Source organism: Dasypus novemcinctus, chromosome 8 (genome assembly GCF_030445035.2).
Source record: "Dasypus novemcinctus isolate mDasNov1 chromosome 8, mDasNov1.1.hap2, whole genome shotgun sequence".
Lineage (NCBI taxonomy): Eukaryota > Metazoa > Chordata > Mammalia > Cingulata > Dasypodidae > Dasypus > Dasypus novemcinctus.
Window position 1 is genome coordinate 45,128,750 of NC_080680.1, and position 24,497 is coordinate 45,153,246.

A 24,497-nucleotide genomic window follows, 5' to 3' on the forward strand; every position below is an offset into this window, starting at 1 on the left:
CCAGACCAAGACACTATAAAAACTGGTATCCTAGAGACCCGAGAATGTTAATTTACTCCATTATACAGTGTCAGGGAGTTGGTGTGGGCACTGCAAGCATAAATCCAAATAAAGGAAATTTATTAAGTGGAAATAATTTTACTGACCTAGAGATAAAATTCTGTCCTCAAACACTTATTGAGGTTCTACATTTTAAATTGGAAACCTAAGAACACCATAAATTCCCCTTTCAAGGAAAAATTTCACAAAGGGAGCTTATGCAATAATTTGTTTATTAGGAACATAACATATTTATACTTATTTAAGTTAAATTTGCCCAGTAGTTGTATCTTGAAATTGAAACTTTTAAAAACTCTCAAATGTGTGGTGTTAGTTCAAGGTTTTAATGCTTGTCATCTTTGTTCTTTCCATGAAATATAGGTGCCTTTACCATTTCCTCTTGCTTATTCTCTATAGAACTATTCTGGCCTCTTTTTATAAAGGAAAAAAGAAAACAACTCCTGCTCCCTTTTGCCTCCCATCCAGAAAGTCAGACCTTCTAATATGTCTCTGTCTTGTCAGGCCACCAACAGTGAGTACTAATCTCTTTTTCTGATGAGTTTTGTATGAGTTGCTACACTGTGTGTTTAGAGAAAATTGTAAGAAAGATAGATCCTAGAACTGATTCATTACAACATCAGTTTGCTTAAAATATTTGAAAACTCTTTTCCTAATTGTGATTTCTTTTATTTGCCAATATTCATTGAGTCCATCTATTCTATAAGGCATTATCCTAGAAACTATGATAGATACTAAAAATCCTATCTTTTCTGCATGACTCTTAATTCGGTAGAAGGCATGGTGCACTCAATGGAGTGGGGATATTTCCTTATACCAACAGTTGGCAAACTACAGCCTGTGGGCCAAATCTGGCCCATGGTCTGTTTTTATATGGTATATGAGCTAAGAATGTTTTTTTTTAAAAAAGGTTTGTCTTTTTTATTTATTTATTTATTTTAAAGATTTATTTATTTATTTAATTCCCCTCCCTCCCTCGGTTGTGTGTTCTCTGTGTCTATTTGCTGCGTCTTGTTTCTTTGTCCGCTTCTGTTGTCGTCAGCGGCAGGGGAAGTGTGGGCGGCGCCATTCCTGGGCAGGCTGCACTTTTCTTTCGCACTGGGCGGCTCTTTTTACGGGGCGCACTCCTTGCGCGTGGGGCTCCTCCCCCTACGCAGGGGACACCCCTGCGTGGCACTGTACTCCTTGCGTGCATCAGCACTGTGCATGGGCCAGCTCCACACGGGTCAAGGAGGCCCGGGGTTTGAACCGCGGACCTCCCATGTGGTAGACGGACGCCCTAACCACTTGGGCCAAGTCCGTTTCCCAAGAATGTTTTTTTAAAAAATATTTTTAAAGGGTTGTAACAAAACAAAATAATAAAACAAACAGGAATATGTGACAGAACAAATGTGGCCCACAGAGCCCAAGGTATTTACTATCTGGCCCCTTACAGAAAAAGTTTGTTAACCCTTACTCTATACAGTTCTGGGAGTAACCAATAGGACACAGTTCATCCCCAAAGGTAAATACTGGAGAATGACTTCTTGGTCCCCATATACACACACACGGACCAATCTTCTCCCCTATATATTTCCAATGGTCACAAATATATCTCTGGATCACGAGAGAGACTTTTGGTCTGCCTTGCTGCTGTCTCCTAATGCTGACCTGTGTAGGGGAAGTAGCATGGAATGGCAACAGCAGCCTTGACCAGTAGGTGTGTCTAAAGCACAGAAGCTGGTTAAGTCAGGCTCAAATTGTGGGAAAAGGTACATCCCTGGCGGGATTCCTGGCTGGATCCCTCTATGACCTGCTAAGCAGAAGTCCAAACTGTTGGAGCTCTTAGCCATTAGCTCTTGGTTGCCATAGCAGTCATCTTCTTGAAGCTAGATTTCAGCACCCACTCCGTTACAGACCCAGAACATCAGATTCTCTCGTCTACCAGTATGATCCTTATCCCAAGAGTGGGAAGGCTTCCATTCACACCCAAGGTCCTATATTGGAATTCTTTTATCCAAATCTAGTTGCCTAAAGAATGTTGGCTTGCACTGCGTTTTAAACTCAAATCCAGTAGTCAAAGTTTAAAACTCATGAGAGTTCACAGTCTATGTGAAGATCTGCCAGAGACCTAATCAGTTGGAGCTGAGTAGCAACTGTCCCATTAGAGAAGGTATGGGCTCTCCAAATGTCCATTTTATTGGTCATTTCCTATTGTCTCCTGGACTCTAATGCTGTGTCACAGATCTTAACAGGGCCTGCCTCACTTGTTTATAATTACCTCTTTGTAAAAAGTGTATACTCCTGACTTTGTAATTCCTATTTTAAATCCTCAAACTATAAACAATCTTCTTCTCAGGAATTTTATCCCTTTCTTGAAAAGCAGTGGATTTACTTCTGGACTATGCTACTACTAGCTGTATGATCTCAGGCTACACATTCTCACAATTTAAAACAAATCTTGAATATACCTACTCATGCATTTTTGTGAGGATTAAATGAGAAGTGACTGTTTTGAGTGACATGTAAATTGTATACCACATTCCAGGGGGGAGATAAGTGCCACATGAGTCCAACACATGAGTAAGAACTTTGCATGGAGTTGTGATCACTTCCAATGGGGTTGGAATTGATTAGAAGTGATTGGATGATTGGGTGGCTTTCATGGAGGATCTGACATTTGAGCTGAACTCCAGAGAAGGGGCAGGATTTCAAAAGGTAGGGATATAGAGGACATCTGAATCAGAGGGAGAGGCATAAGGGCCTAAAGCGGAAAAATAAATAGTGTGTTTAAACAAATAATTACATTTGATAGGAGGGTAGAGTTCTTGAATGGGTTGGCATATGAAAAGTTAGACCAATGAAAGGGGTGAGATTATGGATAGTCTTGAATGTCAGTCTAAGAAATTTGGACTTCCATGCAGTAAGCATGGAAAGCTTTTTTTTTTTTTTTTAAGTAAAGGGCATAATGAAGCTTCACAAGTACTATTGCAGAGGTATATAGAATGGATATTGAGATACAGGTAGACTGGAATAAAGGATACCAATTAAAAGGTTTCATAAGTTTTCAAGTCATGAATTCTTCAGGGCTAAGCTAAGATGGCAGCAGAGGAAAATGAAAGTGATACAGTTCTGAGGCCAGCACAGTAAGGAAGTCTTAGAACTCTTTATTACCTTCTGATAGATAGAGGGACTACAGGAATTTTAAATCACTCTAACGAATGTTTCCAAGAAGAAAATCAGATGTCCAGCTCACACCTCTCTTCCAGGCTTCAGAATCATGTAACATTTGCCTGTTGAATATTGTCATTTGAATGTTCTCCAGGCTCCTCAAGTTAATGATGTTCACTCTTGAACTTATAAATCTGCTTATCCTTCAAATTTCTGATTCTTAAAGAAGTAACATTTATGCTTTTTTTCTTATTAAAAAAGTAATATATATATTTATTGTTGAACATTTGGAAAAATCATCAGAGTGCGAAAAAGGAAGAGATTGTTGATAAATGTTTGATAAATGTATCACAGTTTTTTATACACATGATTAACTTTCAAATAAAGTCTGAGTTGGACTCTATATATCACTTTTTAAACTTTTTATTTGAAAATAATTTTGAACTAACTCATATAGAGAACTCAAACATAACCCCCCAGCCGAGATACACAGATCCACTAAATTGTAACATTCGTTGCCATATTTAAAATCCCTTCTTTCCTTCCTTCCTTTCTTTCCCCATCTCTCTATCAATCTATCTTTATTTTCTGAGCATTTGAAAACAGGTTGTATATATTATGCTCCTTGAACACAAGATAGTAAGATGTATATTTCTTAAGAACTAGAATATTCACTTATATAACCACCTTAAGTATGGTTATCAAGTTCAAGAAATTTAACACTGATATAAAGCTTACAGTCCACATTTCTATTTTTCATAGGTTCCTGAAATGTTTTTTTGAGCTTTTTCTCCTCCATAATTAGATCTTATGCAGGATCACATATTGCCTGTGATTTTTGTCTCTTTAGTTGCTCTTTCTCTCTTTTTTTCAGTTGTGGAAACATATATACCACATCAACTTTCCCATTTCAACCACTCCCAAGCACAAAATTCTGTGGGATTAATCACAGGCACAATGTTGTGCTACTCTCACCATCATCATCCATTACTAGAATTTTCCTATCACTCCAAACAGAAACCCTACTACCATTATTCATTAACTCTCCACTCCTCTTGCCCATCCCCTGGTAACCTATCCTCTGTTCTCTGTCTCAATGAGTTCACATATTTTAGCTATATCATACAAGTGGAATCATACAATATCTGTCCCTTTTTGTCTGGATTATTTCACTAAACATGATGTCTCCAAGATTCATCCATGTAGTCGCATATCTCAGCAATTCATTCATACAAACATAAGTAATGTTTGTATATTTATACCATGTTTTGTTTAGCCTTTTATCTTCTGATGAACATTTGGATTGCTTCCATCATTTGGCTATTGTGAATAGTGTTGCTATGAATATTGTTGGTATACAAATATCTTTCCAAGTCCATGTTTCAAGTCTTTTAGCTATCTACCTAGATGTGGAATGGCTAAGTCACATGGTAGTTCTACATTTAACTTTTTGAGAAAGTGCCGAACTGTTTTCCACAGCAGCTGCATTATGTTACATTCCCACCAAAAAGTATGAGAATTCCTATTTCTCCACATCTTCATCAGACTTGTTATTTTAAATTTTTATATAACAGCCATTCTAGTGGGTGTAAAGTGGTATCTCATGGTAGTTTTGATTTACATTTCCCTAATGGATAATAATGTTGAACATCTTTTCATGTTTTTATTGGCCATTTGTTTATTTTCTTTGGAGAAATGTATTTTAAAAGTCTTTTGCCCATTTTAAATGGGCTTATCTTTTTATCAATACATGGTTTCCAAATATTTTCTCCAATTTTGTTAATTTTTTCACTTTCTTGATAATGCCCTTAGATGAACAAACTTTTAAATTTTGAATAAGTGAAATTTATCTATTTTTTCTTTTGTTACTCATGCTTTTGGTATAAAGTCTAAGATTCAGTTGTCTAATATAAGGTCTTGAAGAAATTTCCCTGTTTTCTCCTATGAGTTTCATAGTTTTGGTTTTTATATTTAGGTCATTGATCCATTTTGAATTAACTTTTGTATATGATTAAAAGTAGGGTCTACTTTCATTCTTTTGCATGTAGATATCTAGTACACTCAATAGAGTACTTGGTCCCCTTGTCATAAATCAATTGGCTATAGATGTGTGTGTTTATTTCTGTGCTCTCAATTCTATTCCATTTGTCTGAATGTCTGCCCTTGTGCCAATACTATATTGTTACAATTACTATAGCTCTGTAAGAAGTTTTAAAATAGGGAGTGTGAGTCCTCCAACTTTGTTCTTTTTTTTCTACCTACTATTTTATAACTTTTTTAAAATTTTGGTGACCTACTGTTATAATAAAATAATACATCAGGACCACTTTCCCCATATCATTAAACATCCTTCTAAAACATGTTTCATGACTGCATAGTATTCTGCAGAATGGAAGTTATTGTAGGGTTAGTTCTCCAGGAAGCAGATTCTGAGAGAGATTAGCATGTGAGAAGTTTATTAAAAAGTGCTTTGGAAGCTACAGTGATCAAAACTGCATGGTATTGGAACAAGGATAGAGATACTGACCAATGGAACTGAATTGAGAGTTCTGATACAGATTCTTGCATATACGGTCAATTGATATTTCACAAAACCACCAAGCCCTCTCAACTAGGAAGGAATGGCCTCTTAAATAAATGATGCTGGGAGAACTGGATAGCCATAGCCAAAAGAAGGAGAGAGGATCACCATCTTATACCTTACACAAAAATTAATTCAAGATGGATCAAAGACCAAAATATAAGAGCCAAGACCATAAAACTCTTAGAAGATAAGGTAGGGAAGAATCTGAGAGATCTTATAGTAGGAAATGGTTTCATCAACTTTATACCCAAAGCATGAGCAACAAAAGGAAAAGTAGATAAATGGTATCTCCTCAAAATTAAAAACATTTGCACTTCAAAGGAGTTTGTATACTCAGCATATATAAAGAAATCCTACATCTTGAAAATAAAAAGACAAAAAAAAATTTTTTAATGGACAAAGAGATTTGATTAGAGGAAATACAAATGTCTAAAAAGCACAGGAAAAGATGCTTAATATCACTAGTTATTAGGGAAATGCAGATCAAAACTACAATGAGATATCCCAATACTTTACACCTATTAGACTGGCGGCTATTAAAAAACAGAGAGCTGTAAGTGTTGGACAGAATGTGGAGGAATGGCAACGTTCAGCCACTGCTGGGGGGAATGTAGAATGGTGCAGCCATTGTGGAGGACTGTTTGGCAGTTCTTCAGGAAGTTAACTATAGAATTACCATATTATCCACCAATCCCACTGCTGAGGTTATACCCAGAAAAATGGAAAGCAGGGACATGAACAGATATATGCACACCAATGTTCATAGCAGCATTATTCATTATTGCCAAAAGTTGGAAGCATCAACCCAAGTGTCCATCAACAGATGGATAGGAAAAATATGGTATATACATACAATGGTATATTACTCAGCTGCAAGAAGGAATGAAGTATTGACATATGTGAAAACATGGATGAATCTTGAAGACCTTATGTTAAGTGAGGTAAGCCAGTTACTAATATAAAAAATTGAAACTAGGGAGTGGAGGTAGCTCAAGCCTTAGGCACCTCCCTCCCATATGGGAGGTCCCAGGTTCATTTTCTGGGGCCTCCTAAAAAGAAGACCAGCACACAAGAAACAGACACAGCAAATGTAAACTATGAGGGGGTAGGGAGAAATAAATAGAATGGATCTTTGAAAAAAAAATTGAAACTAGTGGCTGTCATAGGTTCTGAGGAGGGGGTAGGGAAGAATGGGTGAAACAAAGGGCATCTTTGGGGTATTGGAATTGTTCTGCATGATCTTGCATTGATGGATACAGGCCAATGTACATTTTGTCAGAACCTAAACAATGCATCAAGCAGGGGTGCTCCTGAGGGCTCTAGAGACATCCAGAGCAGGGAAGACAGTGCAGACAATCACAGGAAACTGGCACCCATTGGTTGGCCTTGTCTTGGAATATATGATAACTTATCTCCCTCAGTGTATCAGTTAGACTCATTTATAACTTTCCTACACATGAATCCTCTGCCTCATTTATTTGAATCTATAATTAGTGCTATACCCATTAAATATATGTCCCAGAGACTTATATCTTTTGGCTGTTCCTATGCCGGGTGAGCCGTGAATCTCAGCAGAACTGCAGCCAACACCTACTCTACAGTTCATCGAACTTACCCAGGACAACTAACAAAATATGATGATTGACAACACTTATCCCCCCAAAAAACAGAGTATCTACGACTGCAAAACAGTTCCATCCATCTACCCCATGGAATCTAAGCCCCCTCTCAATTGGAAGCAGAGTGGGCATCTCCATCCCAAACTCCTTAAGACAGAGGAACAAACAAACATAAGAGGAATGCAACTATGGACTAAAGTAAACATTACCATTCTAGTAATGGAAGAACTTGTAACATGGATACAAAGACAGTGGTCACCAGAGGCTCTGAGGGGAGGGAGAGGGAAGAATCAGTATAACATGGGGCATTTGGGGACGTTAGAATTGTTCTGCAAGATATTGCAATGACGGATACAAGCTGTTATACATTTTGTCAAAACCTATAAAATTGTGTGGTGCAAAGTATAAGCCATAATGTAAATTATAGACCATGCTTAGTAGCAATGCTTCAATATATGTTCAGCAATTGCAACAAATGTACCATACTAATGAAAGATACTGTTAATGGGGGCAAGTGTGGGAGGGGGAGGGGGTGGGGTATATGGGAATCCCCTATATTTTTTATGTAATATTTATGTAATCTAAAGCATCTTTTAAAATAAAGATAAAAAGCAAATGTTTTAGAGGTGAGCATATGTGGGAGAAGTGAAGAATTGCATACAGGAGAAACTGGGCAGTGAAGCAATCTTAACAAATGTCTCAGCTGACATGGAGCTCAGAAACTGGAATGGCCTTTCAGAGTGGTCCCAAGGTGAAGTGGCTGGACAATATTATACTTGACATCAATCAGCCATTGTATACATGGTATTTACTCCCCACCCCCAACAGAATGTGACCTTCAGGGAAGTATCTTCATCTCTTCAGCCAAGGGCAGTTCTTGGAGAGGGCTAACAGGTGATGTACAGCCTGCAGTACTCCCAGAAGTTGGGAGGGTAAATCCTTCAGTTCTGAAGCTGGATCAGGGTGGTACATCATAATGTCCACTACAGAAGTATCTTGCTTTATTTAACCAATACTCTATTATTGATTATTTCTTTGACTTCCTTTTTATTCAATGTATGATAGAAGTATAATTATTTAAGCACTGCTCTATTGTTAGTTCTGTTGGTTGTTCCTATTTTTCACTATAATATACGGTGCTATATAGATATTCTTGTATCTAAATCTTTGTCCTCAGCTCTGATTATTTCCTTGAGATGGATTCCAAGAAATGTAACTGCTTTACTCAATGCATAGGAATATTTTTTAAAATTTTGATAATTTGTTAAAACACAATATACTGCCTCACCACTCCTACTTGAGAGTGTTCAATAAATACCGATTGATAATTGAACCAATAAATGATAGAATTGAAAGGGCTGACATACAGATTACAGAACAACATGAACAATATGATACTATTTTAAAAATACATATGCATTAACAAATTTAAAGGAATGTACTCAAACATTTACAATGGTTGTCTTTGGATGGGTAATTTTACTTTTTCCCTTTTGCTTTTCTCTATTTTTCAAATTTTCTACAATGGTTATCTACTACTTTTATAAAGTGAAAAATACAATTTTTTAAAGATTTAGAATAAAGACTCATGTTTTAATGAAAAGGTAGATTCATTTGGTGTTAGCAAAATCCATTTGATATGGTTAAAATTTTTATCATTATTCCTGCAACACGTTGTAGGGAAATGTTTCTCAAAGGAGATATATATGGTGAATTTAAAGCAAAAATCATCTCATAGACACCCAATGTTAGTTTTAGTTGTATTGTCATGCTACTTAAACATGTACAAATATAAGACTAAGTATAAAATACTTTTAACATTTTTATAATTTTAGAATCAAAACAAATTTGCTACGTGATCACAAACAAAACTGCATAGTCAATAAAATTTATATTAATGACATTCCACTAATCCAACAGAAAATGCTGTTTTCTTACTAAATTGCCACTTCTGACAAGAGCACAGCACTGCCTGTTCTGTACAGTGCAGGTTCTCTTGAGTGTGGGAAGTTGATATCACTGTGGTTGACACTTGGATTTTCTCATTTTTCTCTATCAACACTGGTACAATACGTTCGTATGTACAATGTTATCATTTGGCCTTTATTTGGTATGAATTTATTATTGACACCTTGATTGCCTCTGTTTTTTTCTCATTCACCCATAAAAATTAAGGTCGTTCTATTAGACTTGGGAGCAAGCTGACAAACACAAACATAACCATTGCCTCTGACCCATCTGGCAGTGTAAGCATGATATCCACATGATCCAGATATGCCTACATTATTTTTATTATTTGATATAAGCACCATAATTAAAAATTCTTGGGGTGAACTAAAGGTCACTTGAAACATGTCTGTCGGCCCCCAGAGGTCCACAGACCTTAGTTTGAGAACCACTGTTTTGTGTAATGGTCCTCTAACATTTTCATCTTAGGACTCCTTTACATTCTTAAATATTGTTCAGCACTCCAAAAAGCCTTTGTTTATGTGAGTTGTATCTATCATTATCTATCACCTTAGAAATCGAAATTCAGAAATTTTTAAAAATTTATTAATGCATTAAAAATACTAAAACTACATGTTAGCAATAAGAACACACTTTATGAAAAATAACTATCTTTTACAAAACAATTAGTGCGATGAGTGGCATTTTATATATTTCAGCAAATTTCTTTAATGTCTGTCTTAATAGAACACAGCTGGATTCTCTTAACTGATTTTGCATTCAATTTATTGCAATATGTTGTTTGGATTGAAGTATATGAAGAAATCCAGCCTCAAACATATATGTAGTTGGAAAATGAAGGAGTATTTTCTTAGCATTACAAGATAATTGTGGATATTCTTTGATATTACACCAAAGTCAATAAATAAATGTAATTTCTAAATAGTTGCATGTGTAATCTGAGATCATATCAATGAATTTTTAGTACTTTACTATGTTAGAATTCATTGGTCTAATGTGCACGTTAAATAAATCTTTTGCCCGTGCACGATTTTATCACATCACACATTGGTTATTAGTAAAATACTGATTCAATGTGTCATGCTTATCTTTCAAACATCAACACATTTTATCAAATAAAATATCACAACATTTAAGAGGATTGCCAATCTCATCAGAAAAGCCTTCAAGTATAAGAAAGAGTTCAAGTTTGCAGTGGTAGGTATGTTTTCCAAAATTCCAATTTTAACTGGAAAGCTCAAATCTTGACACTGATAAGTCTGTCCTTTCTTTTCCTTGATGTAACCAGTTCATTTCATTTATTTTCTCGAGAAAATTTCTGGGAAATACTCAAAATTTGATTGGCCAAAGATTTTCTTTCAAGTAATATTGCATACGATGAAAAAGTTGTTAGATCAGCTTGCAACACAAATATTTGCACAAGTGCTTTTCCTCAAGACAACCATTGTACATTGGTATGTGCAGAAGCACTATTTGTGTATTTCTTGTTTTGCCATACAGAATATTAAAAAGACATGGTACTCGAGGGTCGACACTTAAAATTAATTCATTTCATTGCTTCATCATGGACATGCTTAAGTGATACTGGCATTGCGTTTAATGCAAATGAGGGGCAGGAAGAATATAACTACTGCTAGTACGGATGGAATAATTGCCTTCATTTGGCTTAAATGATAACAGTTTACTCACCATTTCTTTTGCTCCATAATGCAAGTGTCAATATAATGAAAGGGGTAAATGATGTATTAGTATCATTATGAAAATAGGTTTGACCTCAAAGACCACTTGAAAAAGTCTTGGGGGACCCCTAGGAGTTTGCAGACCCCACTTTGAGAGCCCCTGGTGTAGTTTGGGTCATAGCCCAAACTTCAGAGACAGAGAGCTTTTTTCAAGGCCCAGATCTGCCAATCATGAGCCATGTGATTTTGAGTAAATCAATGCCCCAACTCTGTTGTTTTTTTTTTTTTAACTCTAAAATGGGTATATTAATGTTTAACTTACTGTATTTTTGTAAGGCAGTGGTTCCTAAACTTTTCTGCATGTTAGAATCACCTGGGAAGCTTTTAAACTCCCAAAGTACAGGTGACTCCTCAGAATGTCTAGGGATAGGAGCCAAACATCAGTATTTTTAAGACTTGCCAATGATTCCAATATATAGCAATGATGGGGAACGAAATTTGTGAGATTTAAATGAAACAACATATAAAAGTCACCATGCAGGCAGAAGGCACTCAAATAACTCTCATTGACTGAATGACTGCCGTGTATCCCATATTGTGCTAGCATTGTCCTAGTTATTTCACTTGACTCTTACCTTAATCCTCTGAAGTTCTATTATTCTAATTTTACAAAGTAACAAACTAAAGCTCAAATTGATTAAGAAACTTGCTCAATGCCACAGAGCTCACAATTAGGGAACAATGATGCAGACCCAAGGCTGCGGGATTGTAAAATCCATGTGTTTTTCATCACAACACATTAGGCTACATGAATAAAGCATTCTCCCTTTTTCTATCTAGCTTCTCCAACCCTTTCTAAACCATTTCATCATACTTCTTCCTCATGATTAAGTTACATATAAGGAAAAGTTAAATCGTATTTTGTGAAGTTTCTATTTATATCTTCCGTAATTTTACTAATTCCCATTTTTAGTCAAAGAAAATAAGGGTTACTTTGTGCAGTAAAGCAGTTTGTGAATGTCTAATTGATGTAGAATGTTAATTAAACTAAAAAAAATGTGAGTTTTAGCTCTATAGTATGAACCAGTTAATTATGAGCAAAATTGAAACCATTATATTTATGGACTACACCTGAAGCCCAATTCAGCCATCCTTTAAATATGTGACATGTGCTGTAGAGTTTGTACTGGCTTAAAGCAAACTCATTGCTCCCATTAGAAAATTAGCTAAACACATATACATTTTATATACATGTATAATTGTTTCAAAACAGACAAAAAATTCCTGGCTACACCACGAATATAATAAAGCTTATAATCATGACTCTGCTCTAACAAGTTGTTAGTGTAGTACTTCCATCTGTGGGTACTTAGGAATCATGTCAATTTTTATCATGTAGCAAGACACAGTCAAATTATTTCCATAATTTTGGAAGTTACTCATTCCACATTTTCTTTATTATTTTTTGGCGCTTAGGGCTATTTTATTGCTCTGACCAAATGTCTATGTCTTGATAGCAAAAACATTTGCTTTCCTCTCATCTTACTTGATATTTTTGGAAGAAGAAATTGACAAATCCAATGAATGATTCTGAGTTAGCAGGAGAGCATCTGCTACAGAATGGCTCTTCCTCTTCTGAAGTTCAATGAATATCTAATTTCATCACTTCAAAAGCAAAAGTATGCCTGATCTGAGATGATAGTAAAAGGAATCTAGAACTAGTCTTGACCACTCTACCTATAAAACCTTAAATCATTAGTGTTTACTAGGCAGATCCCAGCAGGTGCTGTCTAAACTAATAATACATAATAATGCATGTCCAATAATGCATGTCCTGAACTGACCTATCTTTCAGACACTTATTTATTCAGGTCTCGACATTTGTTACTGAAATTTGGCATCCAGGATGGGATCTATTTGCAAAAATTTAAATTGCTTGGGGGAGAGGGGCATTCAATGTATTTGGTGATGCTTTCATTTCAAAATTGACAAATGAAATCTTGTTCAAAGTAATTTTCTTACCTCATTAGTAATGACATAAGTTTATTTCTTTGTTTGCTCATATGGTGAATTTTCTTCATGCAATTTCAGCATTCCTTTAGTGGCCCACTTTTGCTACATGTGTACCTCATTGACTAATTTTTAAGAAGTTGAATCTATCATTAAAGATATTTGGGAATACGTTCAAAACTGTTAAGATTCTGGGCTTAGTAAAATTACAACAGGCAACATAAGCCAGATTGTGAAATAGCTTGCCAAATAGTATTTCTTAGCAAGCCATTTGGAGAGACTATTTTTTTTTAAAGTAGTCAATACTGTGATGAAAAAATTCTCCTTCCCCCCTTTCTTAACATTAGTGTTCTTGAATACATATTCTTATATGGCTGCATTCCTAAAATATTCCTGGCACTTGTATGCAATCTATACAAATGTTTGCCTTCAGAGAATCAAAAGGAATTGAGAAGTTTTCAGTGGCAGAAATTATCTTTAGGAAATTAATATAAGATTCTGATATAACCTTTGGGATCTAATACTATGTGCTTGGTCCAAAGCAAGGGGGGTGTAATTCTTTTAGTGACCAACCTAATATCTTTATGTGTTTGAGTGACTGCTGAGAACTACTCTCAGCCTTTGTGGCTACTAAAAAGAGAAAATCATTGCCTACTTTGGGTAATGGTGGGGCATCACACTATTTAGACAGCGTGATCAGAGAATATCTCTAAAGTGGCTAATTTAAAAACTGAGTTCTAAAGCAAGAAAGGGAGCAGTCCTTGGGAAATGTTCAGGGGATAGAAAACTCTCCAGGCAAAGCAGGAAAACAGCCTGTACAATGGACCCTGAGGAAAGGATTCCTGTGTTTGAGAAATCAGTATATCAGTGTGGCTAAAATAAAATGGTAAAGGAGAGTGGCACAGGAAAGGTTTGTAATGGGCAAGACAGATCATTAGGGACCTTGTAAGCCACACACAAAAAATTCAAATTTTATTGTATTTATTGAGTGCAAAGAGTTTTAAGCAGAGCAGTGACATGGTTTAATTTATGTTTTAAAAAGATTACTTTGACTACTAGAATATAAACTGAAAGAAGAAAGACTAATCAAAAGGCTAGTGAAAAAAAGAAATTACCAAAACTGGCTCAGAAAGGTAATTCTAGAACAAGTCAGAAAGGTTAAAGATTGATCATTTAAAAGAAGCACCAAGCAAAGATGGTTTTAGAGATACTTTCTAAACATCAATGAATATATTCACTGTTAGACCACCAATTCTAATCTGTAGACAAACAGGAAAAGCTTCCGAATAAAGTTGCAAAACCTTGATATAAAACCTGATAAAGGTAAATAATAAAAAACAGCACTGCAGATTCATTTTACTTTTAAAATGAAGATATCTATCAAGATAATACAACACACCAACATTAAAGAAAAGTGATCTACTTGCAAAAACGCTGATAGTTCTGTTTCACGCAATTCTGCCAATGATTGCCATAAGAAGCATTTGATAAAATTCGATCGCCATTCCTGAGAAAAATTCAAAATAAAATGGAAATAAAACAAGACCCCCTGAGAGGTCGCGAGAGCTAGAGGAGGAGACATGGGTGAGTTTAACTGCTGCTACAACAGAACCTGTGCAAACAGACAAATGTGGCAATCTTCCATGTGTTAGCCTGTGGCTCAAGGCCAAGACATCTCTACTGGCCTCTGCTTCAAGGCTAGCAGAGCCAGCAGTCTTGCTGCACCAACTCCCAGAGGCTCTGAGGTCCAGTGCCTCACTCTTCCCATCCCAGAGAGCACTAGTCTTTCTTCCAGGGGCCAGGGCATTTTACAGGCACTTTCACGGCATCTTCTTGTCTTGTCTTCTCTCTTGCAAGAGCGTTTTCATGGTCTTGGCTGGGCAGGGCTTCCCAATCTTGGCACTACTGAAATTTTAGGTTGAATGACTCTTTGTTGCAGAAAGCTGTCTATCCATTGTAAGATATTTAGCAGTATCCCTGGCCTTTACCCACTAGTTGCCAATGGCACCCTCCGTTAGTTGTGACAACCAAAAATATCCCTAGATACTGCCAATATCCGGGTTAAGAACTGCTGGGCCAGAAATGAGGGCTGTGGCCATCAGGGGAAGCAAGGAGCGATCGAGAGGTGATGGATTTTCTCGCTTGTTTGTTTTTAATTATTATTATTGAAATAATTAAAATGCTCTTATGATTGAGGTGATGAATGCAGAACTATGTGATTGTGCCAAATACTAATGACTGTGCACTTTGGATGAATTGTATGCTTTGTTGATATGTATCAATAAAATTGATTTGTTAAAAAAAAAGAACTTACAGATAATGTCAATGTTTCTCTATATCTAATAAATTGAATTCTTCATCATGAAGGAAAATAAAAAGAACTGCTCAGCTAGAGTTCAGCCTCCTGACTGTGTTTATCATAACTTACGGTTTTATATGGTGAATTTATGCTAGTTAATTCTCAGCTTGGGGCAAAAAAGGAAACTACCTAAATGAAAGTTTAAAAGATCTCTACCTAAACCCACCAAATACATTATATTAAACAGTGAACTTCAAAGCCATTTTTATTAAAATTAGTAATAAGATAGGGATTCCTATATTACCACTATTATTCAACACTACTTTGATGATTCCAACATGATAAAGCTAAAAAAAAAAAGCAGTTGAAATATGGGAAATAAAAAGATAAAACTGTATTTTGCACTTGTTATGAGTATGTATTTAGAAATCCAAGATATTCTGCTATCCATTAGATATAATAAAAGAATTTGTAAACATGGTTGGCTGGACACAAAATTAATAACTGTTCTTTATACTAACCTTATGCAATTAGAAATTGGAAAAAATCCCACTCATAAGTACAATAAAAAATATAATTTACCCCAAATAAATCCAAGACAGGAATAGGATCTAAATGAAAAAAGCAATATCACATTCCTGGTTAGTTACCTGAGGTAGACTACATTGGCCAAAGATATAAATATAAAAAAAATTTGACAAAAATATCAGAAGAAAAATTAAGGGATTTTTCTTTAAGCCTTGGAATGGAGGAGACCTTTTAAAACAGACAGTAAAGTCTTAAAAACATATAGAAAAAGCAATAGATTTGATTATACTAAATTAACATTTCTGCCCAGGGAAGAAATGCTATTGCCGTTGTCCAGGTGAGAGGTGAGAGGAGTCACCAACAGTGATGCCAGTGAAGGTGGAGAGAAGTAGATAGATTTGATATATATTTTAGAGGTGGTAAAGAACAGGATTTTTGGATAGACTGGATGTAGGTTTAAAAGTGGGAAGAAAGTAGGACTGGATCCAGGTTTAATGAAATCATCCTTAAGAAAAAAAATACAAAATTACTGACACCAAGTTAGATACAAAAGTGAATATTTCTTTAGAATGAGAAGAGAAGCCACAACAAATTATAAATTTAACAGCTGCCAAATACTATAAACATTACAAAACCAAAAAAATAATAACATACTATTTTTAATCAATCAACTGCTTGGTTTTGGCTGTAAACTCTTCAATACCGCCTTTCAAGTGGCAATGATTTTGTAAGAATATTTTCTAAATAAAGAATAAAAAGATAATTCAATCTTTCTTGTAGCATGGTTAATCAAATTTTTTGTTTTTGCTATTTAGTGTCAGGATACAAAAACATGTAACTTCACACATAGATGTACTTGTTATTTGTGGTAGAGAATTGTGATTTGCTTAAAAAATTCTGCTAAATTCTATTTCATGCAATTTCCGTAAGTAAAAATATGGATTATTTATCATTGTATATGCTGCATTATTGAGTGGCAGGAGATAACTTCTATTTCCCATTGTGCCCTAAATGCTGCACTTAAAATATAACATGTCTGATGGTTGAAAGAATTGCTTACAAACTAGCTTTTAGTTCCCTGAATTTAAAATATTGTTTTCTTTCCATACCTCTTGGTGATATAGATCATGCTCAAATTGCAAGACACCACTGACCCTGAACCATTATGCCATGAAGCTGGGTGAGTCAGTGTAGTGGGTATTTAGGAACTTTCTTAGAAGCCACACCTATGCAGGACTGAGTAGCAATAAGTTAACTACACACAGGAGTCTCTGTATATCCTGTAAATCCAAACTGAAAGTATCTCTAACTCAATATCCTCTTGGCCATATTCCAAAAATGCCTGTGACAATGTGATGGAAGAAATCAGGATAGGAAAAGGCTTATCATAACTAACTGAATTTAAAATATGCTTCTTTTGCAAATTTTACAAAAAGGTGGCCCAGTGAACACATTTAAGTTCCAGGATCATATAAAGGGCTTCTGTAAGTGAGGGCCACCAAAACTTAGGCTTCCTTAATTCTTGGTAAATTAACTTCTGGTTTACTTAGAGGGAAGGATGAGCCCCTGGTTCCTGGCTGGAGTAACTCACAGCAAACTCTTGTGTAAAAATCCCACTTTGAGGTTCATGCCATTCATTTAGAAAATCAGGTGGCTCAGTGGCCAAAGCAAGGGGGGTTTTGCCACAACAAGCCTGAAAAGTGCTCTTCTTCTCTGTGGGCCAGAGACTCTCTTCCTCAATCTAGAGGCACTAGGCAGTCTGGCCTGGGAAACTTTTTCTACCTCCTCAAGCAGCAACCAACAGTGACCTTTGGGAACCCAATGGCAAAAGATAAACGAAGCAGACAAAAATAGCACCACAATATCTCTGAAAATTGAATTATTAGAACCACAGTCTATAAGAGTAGGCCAAGATCTACTTGCCAAAGCTAAATAGGTTGATTAGCTGGTAAAATAAGGATTTAAGGACGCATTGCCTATTAATATAGGAGCCAAAATGTCCAGGATACAATAAAAATCACTGTCATACCAATAACTAGGAATATCTCAACTTTAATATTAAAAAAGTCTAAACTAATACCAACACCAAGATTAATCAGATGTTGAAATTACATAACAAGGATTTTAAAGCAGCTATCAGAAAAATGCTTCTATAGGCATTTACAGATTCTCTAAAAAAAAAAAAATGAAACAATATAAAACCACGGAAGTAGAAGGTATAAATAAAAGAACAACATGGAAATTAAAGAACTTAAAAATATACAATAATTAGGGAAGCAGATGTGTCTCAAGCAATTGGGCTCCCACCTACCACATGGGAGGTCCTGGGTTTGTTTCCCAGTGCCTCCTGGAGAAGATGAGCAAGACAGTGAGCTGGCATGATGGATTGGTATGGCAAGCTTATGCAACAAGATGACACAACAAAGGAGACATGAAAAAGAAATACAATGAGAGAGACAATAAAGCAGGGAGTGGAGATGGCTTAAGCGATTAAGTACTACTCTTCCAAGTGGGAGGTCCTGGGTTCAGTTCCCAGTGCCTCCTAAAGAGAAGATGAGCAAACACAGAGAGCACACAACAAATGGACACAGTCAGTGAGAGCAAACAACGGGGATGGGTTGGGGTGAGGAATAAATAAAATAAATCTTTAAAATATACAATAATTGAAATATAAATTTACTGGATGGGTTCAACAGTAGAGTCAAGATGACAGAGACAGAATCATTGAACTTGAGGACAGAGCAATCAATTTACCCACTTTCAACAACAGAGAGAAAATAGATAAAAAATAAAACTGAACAAAGACTGAGGGAAACATGGGACAATCACAAAAACAATATTTGTATCATTGGAATCCCAGAAGGAGTGGAGAAAGAGAGTGGGTTGAAAGAGTAATTAAAATAATGATCAAAAACTTTCAAAACTTGGGAAGAAAAGAGGAACGGTCCCAAAACAATATTCTAAGTTCCTTCCTCAAGAAATTAGACAAATAAGAACAAAATAAACCCAAAGCAAGGAAAAGGAAGAAAATACAGACCCTTCTCATTTCCTTCATTTCCCTTGTTACCAGGCTTATATTCTTGCATCCAGACTTATAATAATTTCTTTATAACTGCCATTAACTTACTTGCACATTTCTTTCATTTTTGGACATATCCCAAACAAAAACCTTAACCTTACATAAACAAACAATTCACTCCACATTTGTTCACAGCGCCACAATATTACAGAAGAGAACCACAGCAGTACTGGCTGAAGTCTTTTTGAATCTGTGACCACACACATCAATGACCACTTAACATGGTCAAACTTCCCTTTCTCTATAAAATTTACTTTTCCATTTTCTGAAAGGGTGATTTCAAGTCTCCAATATTCTCTTCACCATTACTCCAAGATAATAAATTCTCTGCATATTTTATTTAAAAATAGTTCCACTCCAATAAGAACTATCTTATCTTTTGACCAAATATTCCATCGATCTACTTGTATCTGTACATGCATATTGACCTTCCCTACAGTTATAATGTAAGTTTCACTGCACCTATCTTAGCCCAACCTCTCCCCTTATTTTTAAGGACTTTTTAGTTCCCATTCTTTTGTTTCTTTACTAGACTATTAATTTCTCTCTCTCTACTGGGTTTTTCCTATCCATACTCAAGCATGCTTTAAGACTGTCCACCAAAACAAACAAACAAACAAACAACCTTCCTTTGACTCCATATCCTGCTCCAACTTCCTACCCCATTTCTCTGTTCTCCTTCACAGGAAATGTGAAGGAATGTTGTGTAGGAATGTTGCCTGCACTCACTGTTTCTACCTCTTTACCTCCTTTTCTCTTCAAATCTCCTTTCTAATTAGGTATTTCTCCTGACTTCCCTAATGAAATGAACCTTATCTTACCAATGACCTAATCTTGCTAAATTTAATGGTCACTTTTCTGAGATCATTTTACTTGAGCTCTTAACATTTGACATAATGGACTATTCCCTCCTTCCCGACACACATTCTTCACTTGGTTTTCAAGATATCACACTTGTCTGGGTTTTCTCTCATATCTTTGGCTGCTTCATTGCAGACTCTTTCAACTCTTCTCCCAGACCTCTAAATGTTAGTGGCCCAGTGCTCTCTCCTTGGCTCTCTTCTCACCTCTATGATGTCATCTAGATGATTTCAGCTGGTTCTGAGGCTTTAAATACCATCTTTAACAGATAATTCAAATTTATATCTTCAGCCTGGCCCTCTCTTTTGAACTCCAAAATCCTACATTGCACTTGACATTTCAATTGAATATCTAATGGAAACTTTTAACTTTAAATGAAAATAACCAAAGCACCTTTCACTAAATAGATGCACCATCTACCTTATTGCTCAAACTTAAAATTTTTGGGTTTTGGGATCCTTGATTCTTCTTTTTCTCACAACCCTTATCCAATCCATCAGTAAGTCCTGTTGGTGCTACTTTCAGTATATATTGAATCTGTCCTCTTACTATCATCTTCACTCCTACAATCTTAGCCCACACATCACATATTCACTTCAAATTTACTTAACAAGATGACTTTCTGTAATCACTTAAAACTGAGAAATGGCTGGCAGGCAATTTAAAAATAGTATTTTAAACTTCTCAGAGTCTCGTATATGAGGTTTTTTTTCTTTCTAGTTTTTGTTTTTAATCTGGGCCTTAAAAGATATTTTAGGTAGAAACTTGGAGAAACTATTTCCAATGTCGTTTTAGTCTGGAAGTTCTGAGCTTATGTTTTAAAAAGTTATAAACAAAAGATAGAAAGAGGAATGTGCAAACAAAGGTGAATTGAAAATACTAGTAAATGTATCTTTACGCATATTTTACGGCATAAACTCTCATGGACTAATGTTCGTGTAAAATAATAAGACAAAAAAGAGATTTTAGAAGTTAAAATGATGAGCAAGAAGAACAAACAGGAAGGGGTAGGCCCTCTGCTTGAGACAGATGGTGATAGCAGATGACAAAAAGAAACAAGGACCACTCTGTTCCTGTTCTGTCTTCTTCATCAAAGACCATGATCCTCAAACTGGAAAGGGTAGAACAAACTAGCTTAGGAGGGAACTGATGTCTAAGATAGGTGAAGAGATAAAGCACATCAAGTGCTCTGGCTGAGATGAACTCCACTGCAGGGTTGGTGAGAATCTGAGGATAAGACATCTGATTTAGCATTCTCTAAGGAATTGGTGGAGAAGAAGAGAAGTGTCAAAGGACTGGAGAGAAGCAAATGCAGTGCTAATTTTCAGTAGGATAAATTCTACAATTATAGATCTGTGGAACCTGACTTCAATCGCTGTGCAAAATTATATAATAGAATATTAAACTAGATGGTTTTTCAAATAGTATAAAACAAGAGTATATAAATTCTTATAAAGGGAAGTGTATTCACTAGGACCCAGCATAGGCTTATGAAGATTAAACTGTATAAGACTAAGTTCATTTTCTTTTTGGGTAGGTTAACTAAACAATGTTAAGAAGAGCTAACTTTATTAAGCACTTATTCAATGTTAGGCTCTGGGATAAGTATTTTACATGTATTTTCTCACCTGCTCTTCATAAGCATTTCTTCCCTCCTTTTTATAGATGAGATAACAGAGGTTTAAAGAAATAACCGAACCAAGGCCACGCAGCTAAAAGTTGGGAGCATGGATCTGAACCTACATAGCCAAAATCAGAGTCTATGATCTTTTTTTCTTTTTTAAGAGATTTATTTATTTATTTATTTCTCTCCCCTCTCCACTCCCACCCTGGTTGTCTGTTCTCTGTGTCTATTTCCTGCGTGTTCTTCTTTGCCCGCTTCTGTTGTTGTCAGCGGCATGGGAATCTGTGTTTCTTTTTGTTGCGTCATGTTGTTGTGTCAGCTCGCCGTGTGTGCAGCACCGTTCCATGGCAGGCTGCGCTTTCTTTCGCGCTGGGCGGCTCTCCTTACAGGGCACACTCCTTGTGCTTGGGGCTCCCCTACGTGGGGGACACCCCTGCGTGGCAGGGCACTCCTTGCACGCATCAGCACTGCGCATGGGTCAGCTCCATACGGGTCAAGGAGGCCCGGGGTTTGAACCGCGGACCTCCCATGTGGTAGACGGACGCCCTAACCACTGGGCCAAGTCCGCCGCCATCAGAATCTATGATCTTAATCTCTATTCTATATAGCCACAAAAGAGTATAGGAAAGGCTGTACTCTTTTGTGGCTTTAGCAATACAATGCTTGTATTCAATAGCAATACAAGAATGCTATTGAAATAGTATACTTAATTATGTCAACAGCAACAGGATAGAAAAAGGTGAACTTGGGGAAGGTGATAAATGAAAATGAAATAACCATTTCAAAGAGTATTGATAAATGTGTTATTGTCTATTGAGAATGAGTTATTTAATGGTCATTTCCCAGAACTCCATCCTTGGTTAATGTTTTCATAAACAACTTGTCTAAATACATAAATCGTAGGTCATCAGATTTGTGGATAACCTAAAAGTAGGTTAGGTTGTAAGTGAAGATGAAATCGAGTTGCTAAAACATCTTAGCATTGGTTGAATAAAGTAAGGTACAGTTTATTAGGAATAAATGTAAAATCTACACACAGGTTTTTCAAACTCTACCTAATATCAATATCACAATATCATCACTCTATGACACTGTTTCCACATCTGTAAAATGGTTAAAGTACCATATACATCTCATTAGGATTAAATGAATTGAACTATGTGAAGCACATAAAATGTAGCTGGTACATGCTAAGCACTTGATGGATTTTAGTAATTAATAAAGCACAGTAGAAATTGTTTTTGTTGGATAATAGTAAACTAAAGACTACACTATTGCTGATGGTGTAATCAGGAAAGGGTGATAGGAAGGTAAGAATGGTAAAAGTCAGAATTGAGATTTTGAGTTGCTTGTGCTCATCATAAATCAATCTGGTTGAAGAAAAATGCATCATAATTGCCTAAGTTAGGAATATGTTAAAATATCTACTTAGGCTCCCTAACTCAGCAAACTGATAGCTATTTGACTTTTTAAAAATTGGATTGTCAAGAAGATAAATAATCCAGCAAGCCTGGGCAAACTTATTGGGCTTTGTGCAAATTAAACCTGTTGAGAGCCATTGACATTTCATGTCCACTGTGTGCTTTGTTCTAAATCTTCTCCCCCAAAATGGAAAATTTTAGAAACAGGAGCTTTTATTTGACAAAGAAAAGACTTGGACATCAGTTAACAGCTGTATTCAAATAAATGAAGCTTATTGTACAGAAGAGGAACTGGAATTTTAATGTTTTTTGAGGTCAAAGCAAGGACACCAATTTGAGTGAAAGCAAATCTCCTGGTCATTTTGGCTACTATCCTAGGACCCAGCATTTCCTAATTCCTTCATATTTTTTGACAAGTTTTTATTGAACACCTACTATATACCAAGCTTTTATCTAGGCTCTATAGAAACAGCAAGCACTGGGAAGACAAGGTCTTTGCTTGCTTAATTCTAGTGGGGGGAGACAAAAAAATAAATACACAAAAAAGAATAATGCCAGAGAGCATGAAGTTTTAGGCAGAGAATTAAATAGGATGTAAAAATAGGAAATGGCTGCTTTAAACTGAGTGGCCAGTGAAGGCCTCTAAGAAGCTGATATCTCATCTGAGACATGGATGATAATAAGAAGTCAGACCTGTGACCATCAAGAGAAAAAAACATTCCAAGAATAGGGATGGAGCTAGTATAAAGACCTTACAGTGAGAAAAGAACAGTTTGGTCAAAAGGTTGTGGACAGGGTAGATAATGTTTGCAATGAGTTCAGAGAGGCAGGGTCCAGAGTATATATGGCATTATTGAACAGGGTTGGAAATGTAGATTTTAGCTATGATAGGATACCAGTCATTTGGTGGGTTTTAAGCAGGGGAGTGGTATGATTTGATTTATATGGACAATAGATAGTAGAGCACAACAGCATAAGCAGATGGACGAGGTAGAAGACTACAGCAATAGTTCAGGCAAGAAATCATGGTGACACGATGGAGATAGTGAAAATGTGGATATAGGGAAATAGATTTGGGGTAGCTTCTGGATGTAGAGAAGATAGAACTTAGTAGCAGGTTAAGATTCCTGGTGGTCATTTAAGAGGGATAGTCAACTATGAAGATGAATATTTGAGTCTGTGTTTCAAGGGAGAGATAAGGAATTGGCAGGTATTGATTTGAGAATCTAGGCTATTTGAAGCCATCACCATGGATGGGATCTCTTAAGCCCTAGTTACTGAGCCCCTTGGTATTCAACATTTACAGGTAGGGTAGAGGAGTAAGAGGAGGCAGAATGAAAGACTAGGAAGAATCAGCCAGTGACTTAGGAGAAAAGGCAGGAGAGTACTAAATAGGAAGTCAAGAGAAGAAATCATGTCCAGAACAAGAGAGTGATCGACTGTGTCAAATGCTGCTAAGAAATGAAATAAAAACAAAGTAGTGGTCATTGGATTAGGTAGTCTCAGTGGAATGGTGGGTATTAAAGCTCAATTGAAATATGTTGAGGACAGCAAGAGAGATGAGGAAAGAGAGAGAGAAACCACTGACAGAAGAAAGTATATCTAGAAAATGTAAAGA